Here is an 8,737-nt window from a genome sequence, read left to right on the forward strand (position 1 = left end):
AATACATCTTGAATAATTGGTATCAATTACTGAAATATTTGACAGATCTCAACTAACGGACATGAGATCAGTTATGAAAGTAATAGTGTGCATGAAATCAAAGAAAGATTAAGCAACGTTTGTGGTGCCACTGCTTTTTCTATTATAGCATATTTTCACTGACATTAAAACTAATGTTGTTATAATGATAAAGTTATCAGCTCTAGTTTTCTAGGGAAGAAAGACTGGGAAATTGAATGGAGAGAACAGCTAAAGACTTGAATGCTTCCAGAATATGAAATTTAGTCATAGACTTTTTATAACCAACACTGACAGAGAGCAAATTCTAGGTCATAGTATTTAATCACTAAAAACATGGCTCAATAGTTAAAGAGTTCTTTTCTTAACAATGGAAGACACATGTATTGTACAAGAGCCAAGCTTTGGTCATTCTTCATTTTTGCAATAAACAATAATTCTTCCTAATTTTGACACAAGGTCAGCAATTTTAAGGGGTGGGGATAATCGATTACATTGACCCCAATATTCAACTGGTACTTATTTCATCAACCCCCAAAAGGATGAAACACAAGGGTAACCTCAGCAGAACAGTGGTACCATAATTAACCAAGGCAGAGAAAGGGTAATATGAGCCCAAGGGGAACAATAAACAGCAATATCAACCCAAAATGGATAATACGGGGCAATATCAACCCAAGTGGGATAAAACACAATGTAAACCCAAAAGGATTAAAGGGCAATGTCAACTAAAGAGGGTTAATTGGTAATGTCAATCCTAGAGGAATAAATGAAACATAAACCGAAAGAGTTCCCTCGTCATCAATTCAACATTAATTCTTACAAGCCACAAATTTCTAAAAGAAGTGGAGGGATTACAGTAAATTCCAATGCATTACTACCAATCTTGGTATTTATTTTAACAGGAAAGGAAAAGTATTTGTAGAAAAGGAGATGAAAGCATTAATCATCTCTTATGTGAATGAAGTAAGCTAGGAATTAAAGGAGTATCAGTGAAGGTACGACTGTGTCAGTGAAAAAGTGTACAAGGAAGTTGGCCATATTTGTGGATTCAAAGTAAGAGAAAAGTGGTTTGAACACAAACCAGAGGTGAATAATAATTGCAGGATTTTATGGGGTTTCGCCATAGACTGACCATGACTATTGAATCAAGAAGACCAAATATGATTATGGAGGTAAAAAAAAGGTGTAAGATCATAGACATAGGTGAGTGAATATCAAAGAGACTTAGAAATATCAGGACAAAGCAAGAGAGGAGGAGAAGAGATGGTGGAAGACAAAAGATGACAGTTGTTCTTGTGGTAATTGATGCACTGCGGCACAAACACCCAATCTATTGGAATTGAAACATGCATTGTCAACCTGCAGAAAAGTGTCATCTGCATTCTGCAAGAATCTTAAGAAAAATTTTTGAGATTTTAGGAAACTTATCATCACCAAGCTGCAGAATAACATTCCTGATAATAATAATAATAATAATAATAATAATAATAATCCTTTCTACTATAGGCACAAGGTCTGAAATTTGATGGGGTGGCAAGGCTAGTCGAGTATATTGACCTCAGTGCTCAACTGATACTTATTTCTTCCACCCCGAAAGGATGAAAGGCACAGTTGATCTTAGCAGAACTTGAACTCAAAACGTCAAACCAGGAGAAATGCTGCTAAGCATTTTGCTCGGCATGCTAACAATTCTGCCAGTTTGCTACTTTAATAATAATGATAAAAATAATGATGATGATAATAATAATAATAATAATAATAATAGTCTGTCTCCTTTCCTTACAGTATATCATTGCTAATCATAAATAGCACTCATAGCAAAACATCCAACTTGCTGTTGCTTGAGGTCTCTTGGAGAGACTTGGAACATCTTGTATCAAACAAAGCAACAAAAACATAAAATGATAATAATAGCAACAGCAACAACAACAACAACAACAATAATAATAACAACAACAACAGATAAAAGAAAAGATGACCATTAATATAAGAATAACAACAACAGAGCATTTATAGAGAATAAATGAATAAAATAGCAGAGACTGCAGTAAATTTGGTGTCCAACCCTTTTGTTACCATTTTTCTATTGAAATACACTGCATTTGTTTCAATTAATTTTGAAAATAATGAAGAATTTAGTAAAATAGCTGTCATTATTAGACTGGCATTTGGAACAGAAGTTAACATGAAATTTTGAAAGAAGGTTTTTAACTAAGATCATTCTGAAGAAAGAAGTTTGTATCAAAGAACCATGGGTATTCCCAGACAGGTTTGTATCAAAAGGGTTAAACTATTGGATGTCATGACCACATGGGAAAGAAAGATAACTGATTCCACATCAGATAAACTCAAGTTGTGAAGAGACAGGCCATGAGATATTTTGACATAGCTATTTCGACGTCATTGATTTGACTGATTTATTTGACATTAAGTATTCTAATGTCTCTCTCTCATTTTCTCCTTCCCTCTTTCTCTCTCTGTTTATGCGAGTGAGCATATTTATATTTATGTCTGAGAGGAAAATGCTGTCAATTGCAATGTCACTCTCCCTCTCTCTATCTGTATGCACATATTTCTGCTTGTCTTTTTTTATTTATTTGCTATTCTGGGCCATGCCCAAATCAAGGTGGACTTTTGGTATTGCCCTCACTGCACTCTTATTCTTTTCTTTTCTACTCTAGGCACAAGGCCTGGAATTTTGGGGGGAGGGAGCCAGTCGATTAGATCCCCCCAGTATGCAACTGGTACTTAAATTATCAACCCTGAATGGATGAAAGGCAAAGTCAACCTTGGTGGAATTTGAACTCAGAACGTAAAGACAGACGAAATACCACTAAGCATTTCACCTGGCGTCCTAACGTTTCTTTTCTACTCTAGGCACAAGAGGAGGCCAGTCGATTAGATTGACCTCAATATGCAACTGGTACTTAATCTATAGACCCCAAAAGGATAAAAGGCAAAGTTGACCTTGGTGGAATTTAAACTCAGAACGTGAAGACAGACGAAATACTGTTAAACATTTCACCCAGTGTGCTAACATTTCTGTCAGCTCATTGCACTCTTTTGACCGAGTTCTGTAGCCAGTGGAAAGAACCTTCTTGCATTCTGTTGTGCATTAGTGGTGAAAATGAGCAATTCTAAGTGTCATTAGACCCAGTGTCTTCTGTTCAGAAGAACCTTCTGAAGAAGTTCCAAAAGTTCTTGGCCTGGTAGTCCAATTCAGAAGCATTGGCTGTTTGGGATAAACTTTAATTATGGCCAAGTCTGAGTAGCCAGTAATTAAACAAGTTCTAGGTGTACCCAGGGTGGTGAGATTATGCAGCAAGTGTTCATAAAGCTAGTACAATGGAGTTATGCATGTGTGTATCTGTTTACCTCCAGTGTGTCACCCAAACAAGTTGAATGTCTAGTTAACCATATCAAATCGTCAGAGTCCAAACAGCCACACCCAACCATCTCACTCCAGAAAAAAAAAAACAAACAAACAAACAAAATAGACATGGAAATTTAGATCTTTTTGTTTGCTTTTTTAGAATTATATATAAATTGATATGAAATTGTTAAAATTGAGACATTTTTTCATATTTAAAAAATTTTTTAAGGGGTAGTTGAAATTTGAATATTAAAAAAAAAAAAATTGATTTAAACTTTAAATTCAGGTCTGAAGACCACTTTTTCTATTACTTTTTTTTTAAAAGCCTTAAAAAAATTAATTCAAATTTTTTTTTAGGGAATTTCAAATTTATGAAATTTTTCAATTTTGCCAGATTAAAAAATAAAAGAAAAAGACAAAAAAAAAAGAATCTGATTTTGGAACAATGGAAAAAAGGTAGAAATAAGAAATATTAAAAAATTCACATATCTGATGGGAAAAGATATTGCTGCTGCTCAACTGAAGCAGATGGACATTGTGTGTTTAATTAGTGGTCAAGTGGTGGAGAAATTAGTTTAAACTTTACAAAATAGTGAAGCAACCACTTCTACAGGGACAGTTCTAGATGGTTGATCTACCTGATAGAAATAGCAATTGATCTACCTTAATGAGAAATAGCAGTTGAACTGGCTCATTAGCAATCTTAATTATTTCAATGAAAACAATATAACAGAAAAATAATTAATTTTTTTTTTAATCAAAAACATTTTTGTTGTTGTTTGGCACTAGGTGAACTCTGACTGAGCCAACTTATGATCAAAAGCATTCCAACTGTGACCACCTCTATCTGTTTAGAAATACATCTAAAACTACAATATTTAATGTGTCCTTTACAATTTTAAGACAAAAAAGAAATGGTGGGGTTGAACTGACATACAAATATAACATTGACTTTCCAGACAATGATGGCCCAGAGCCTCTTATGATCTGCACTAATTTATGAGCAGGAACTGCAGATTTATGCAGCTGCTGAACTAGTTTACCGAGCAGCCCTGTTTCACATTACCTGGCACAGTACAGTGTTAATAAGCTTGTATCACTTATACTGATGTACAAGTACCTGTATTTCATTTAATTCTTGATTAACATCTGGCTCAGAAAAATCAGGAATTAGAAAAAGCTTTGGGAAGCAACGGTTCCAGAATATCAATGTTGTACCTATATTTGACTAGTATCTGCTCTATCTACCCACAAAATATGGAAGGTAAATGTTCACCTAATATTAATGACTTATTTGCCATAAGGGTGAACAGAAGTAAAAAACGGTACAAATAGTGAAAACAAGACAAAAAGAAAGAACTGATAGCATTTATCTATTTTATGCACTATTATATTACTGAATACTGGGTCATTGGATGTTTAGTTGTCACATGCCTTACTGCTTTTCAAAAGATATATTGTTATTCTTTAATCCCTGGCCAACTATGATTGTTAAAAATGTTCTAGCCATGATTATTCCGTTTTTTTAATTTCAGACGTTGTATATCCAGGACTACATTATGCAATGTGTCTTTTCTTTTTAGAAGATGCTGGGATGGGATTTGAAGGAGATTTTGCTACTATTTCTAGCAGGTCAAGCAACCACACAAAGTTTCCCTTCATTAAAATTTATTTATTATGAAGACACTAAAAGGGATTAGTTCAATCCAAGGATGATCCATTTTGGGAATTTTTTCTGAAATTTGCCGAATGATATGTATAATAAAAAAAAGTGAGGGGAGCGGTAATTAAAAAATGATTTATTAATTACCGTCTACGTTGAGGCAAGATGGTTGTGAAATACATTTTATCACAAATAACCATTTTTTTCAAAAACATCGTTTGGAATAAACATCTTTAAAAGTTTGTATATCATATAACAGTGACTTAAAATAAGAAAAAAGGAAGAAAAACAATAAAAATTTGTATAAACTAATGAACATGATCAGTTTTGGCTTTGAAATTATTGATTTTGGAAATGAAGACTCAATTAGGTTCCCTAAAAGGCTGATCAATTCCTTAAGTCATAGGGCTTGTTTTAATAAGATCGACATTTGAAAATATGTGAACAAAATGTATATAAGTTTCCCCTTGAAATTATTACGAGGTTGCAAAACTGTACAATAATAGAAATTGTCAAATACCCAAAAAGGAATAAAATGCAAAACTGAAGCAAATCTGATGACAGAAAACATTTAAGATTAAGAAGAAAAAACAAACAAATAAGAACTAATAATAATAATAACAATAATGGTTTCAAATTTTGGCACAAAGCCAGCAATTTCAGGGGAGGGGCTAAGTTGGCTACATCGACCCCAGTGCTCAACTGGTAGTTATTTTATTGACCCTGAAAGGATGAAAGGCAAAATCAACCTTGGTGGAATTTGAACTCAGAATGTAAAGATGGATGAAATGCTGCTAAGCATTTTGCCCAGCTTGCTAACGATTCTGCCAGCTAACCACCGCCTAATAATAATAATAGTGGTAATAATAATAATAATAATAATAATAATAATAATAATAATGATAATGGTTTCAACTTTTAGGCACAAGGTCAGCAATTTTAGGGGGGAAGTAAGTTGATTTAATTGACCCCAGTGCTTAATTGGTTCTTATTCTATTGACCCCGAAAGGATGTAAGGCAAAGTCAACCATGGTGGAATTTCAACTCAGAACATAAGGAACATTTGAACTCAGAACAACAGCCATTTTGTCTGGTGTGCTAACAATCCTACCAGCTTGCTACCTTCCTTTCTATCATAGACACAAGGCCTGAAATTTGGGGGAAGGGGGCCAGTTGATTACACCACCCCAGTGTTTAACTGGTACTTAATTCATCGACCTTGAAAGGATGAAAGGCAAAGTCGACCTCGGTGGAATTTGAACACAGAATGTAAGGCTGCCTCTGAGTATTTTGTTCAGTGTGCTAATGGTTCAACCAGTTCGTCGTCTTAATAATAATAATAACAACAACAACAATTGTTTCAAATTTTTAGCACAAGACCAGTAATTTAGAAAGGAGGGACAAATTTATAACATCAACCTTGCCAGTACTTGACAGGAACTGAGAGCAGAAAGAAAAGACACTCAGCTGGGCTCAAATTTTAGCACAAAGCTAATAATTTTTTCTTGGGGAGATGGGGATGAATCGATTATGTCAACCCCAGATACTTATTTTATTTTCTCCAAAAGAGCTAAAGACAAACTCAACCTCACAAGAAATTTGAACTCTGAACATAAATATGGATGAAATGCCACTAAGCACTTTGTCCAGCACGGTAAGGATTCCTACTATAGGCACAGGGCCTGAAATATTTTGGGGTGGAGGGAGGGGATAGTCGATTACATTGACCCCCACCCCCAACCCCATCAGTGCTCAACTGGTACTTGTTTCATCAAACTTGAAAGGATGAAAGGCAAAGTCGACCTTGGTGGAATTTGAACTCAAAGCGTAAAAGCAGACAAATGGCTTAGCAGCATTTTATTCAGCATGGTAATGATTCTGCCAGCTAGCCACCCTAATAATAATAATAATAATAATAATAATAATAATAATAATAATAATAATAAATATTAGCAAGTAAGGCACATTAGTGGAGAGAAATATTCTCCAATCCCAACAATTCCAAACACAAAAAATTCTTAAAATTTTGCCATAAAATAAAAAAATTCTACCATTTTACAAGGTGTGTATTTATATTTGTCTTTTTTGTTTATTGCAAAACAGGAATGATAGAAGAAATGGGAAGTTGTCATGTTTTATGCTTCACCCAAGGAATATTTTTATTTTTTTAATTAAAAGAAAGCAGTTTGCCACAACAAGGAATTCAAAATGTTGTAGAATTGGTTCTTATAGAAACCAGAGTAAAAGAATGATTTCCAAAGTAAGGAAAAGTTTAAATTAGGGTTCCACCATGAACTTTCTTGAATAGTAAGCTTGTTTTTAATTTTAAGAATTTCTTTTATTGATGGGCAACATTAACAGTAATTAGTTTTTATTAATGTTAAGTAATGGTAATAATTTCTTTTTATTACTGATAACCATTAATGTTAACTTTATGAAGGATAAGTAGTAATGGCAATCATTTTTATTAACATTAACAAATAATGTTAACTATCTTTGCAAAGGATAACTAGTAATGTTAACTAGTTTTATTAACCATAATCATCGCAAACAGTAAAATGTTTATTTTTTAAACATAAAAGGTTTTAAATTCTGGTGTCTTCAGGTTAGGGGTTGGGTATTGTTGATTAAAATGTCAGGTTGGAGCTGGTGGAAATATGAATTTCCAGAACAGGTGAATTAGTCTCTAATTTGGTCATAAATCATTGCAACTCTCAGTTTGTAAAGATATTCTAACTTCTTGGCAATTGATAGGCTCAGCAGAGTATTGAGCATCCTGTGGGAGAGATGAGGAGACAGCAATAGCTGCTGTCTAATATATACATGACATTCATAAGACAAAGGCAAATGAGGGAGTCTCTGTATCATTGTTAGACTTGCTAGAAATAGAAGTCAAAGGCTGTCTACATACACATGACATTCACAAGACAGAATTAGTCTTAATATCATTGCTAGACCTGCTACATATAAAAGTTAAAGTCCCCTAAAATTACATGCTACTGTTTTTTTTTTTAAATAAAGTATAAAAAGAAGAGTAGTATTCATTAATATTCGATATACAAGATGAGATGGTCCTGACTGCAATGCCTTTGATCATAAGTTGACCAATTAAAGCTGACCTAGGCTACACAATAACACAGAGATGCATTCAAACACACACACACACACAAAAAGAAAAATTAAATGCAAAGAGAGGGTTGATAAGTGACCCTGAGGAAGATAGCAAACCTTAATTGAAGAAAGAAAGACCAGAAAGTGGTAGGGATTTATGCAGCAACCTATACTGTGGTAGTAAACTGGATGATGATGATGATGGCAGAAACCATGGTAACTTAATGTTAGGTTCTATTCATTAAAAATTGTCCTTTACAAAATACAATTTGCTGAGATGTTAACAGCAAGTTTTTTTTTGGCGGGGGGGGGAGGTTCTTTAATATTCCTTATTTCACTCTAGGATTAAACTGATGAAAATACGGTGAAAAACCTTCCATTTCCAAAGATGAGATTTATAGTAATAAAAACGACAATCCTATTAAAGTGCTTAGAAAGCCAGAAACTATTAAACATATTCTCGCTAATCTATTTGGAAGTAAAATGGTAGAATTTCTTGTTGGGCACCTCTGTTATAGAAAATATTACTAAATCAATATTTTCTATTTAATAAAAAAAAAAAATAAATA

This window comes from Octopus bimaculoides, chromosome 21, assembly GCF_001194135.2.
Source record: "Octopus bimaculoides isolate UCB-OBI-ISO-001 chromosome 21, ASM119413v2, whole genome shotgun sequence".
NCBI lineage: Eukaryota > Metazoa > Mollusca > Cephalopoda > Octopoda > Octopodidae > Octopus > Octopus bimaculoides.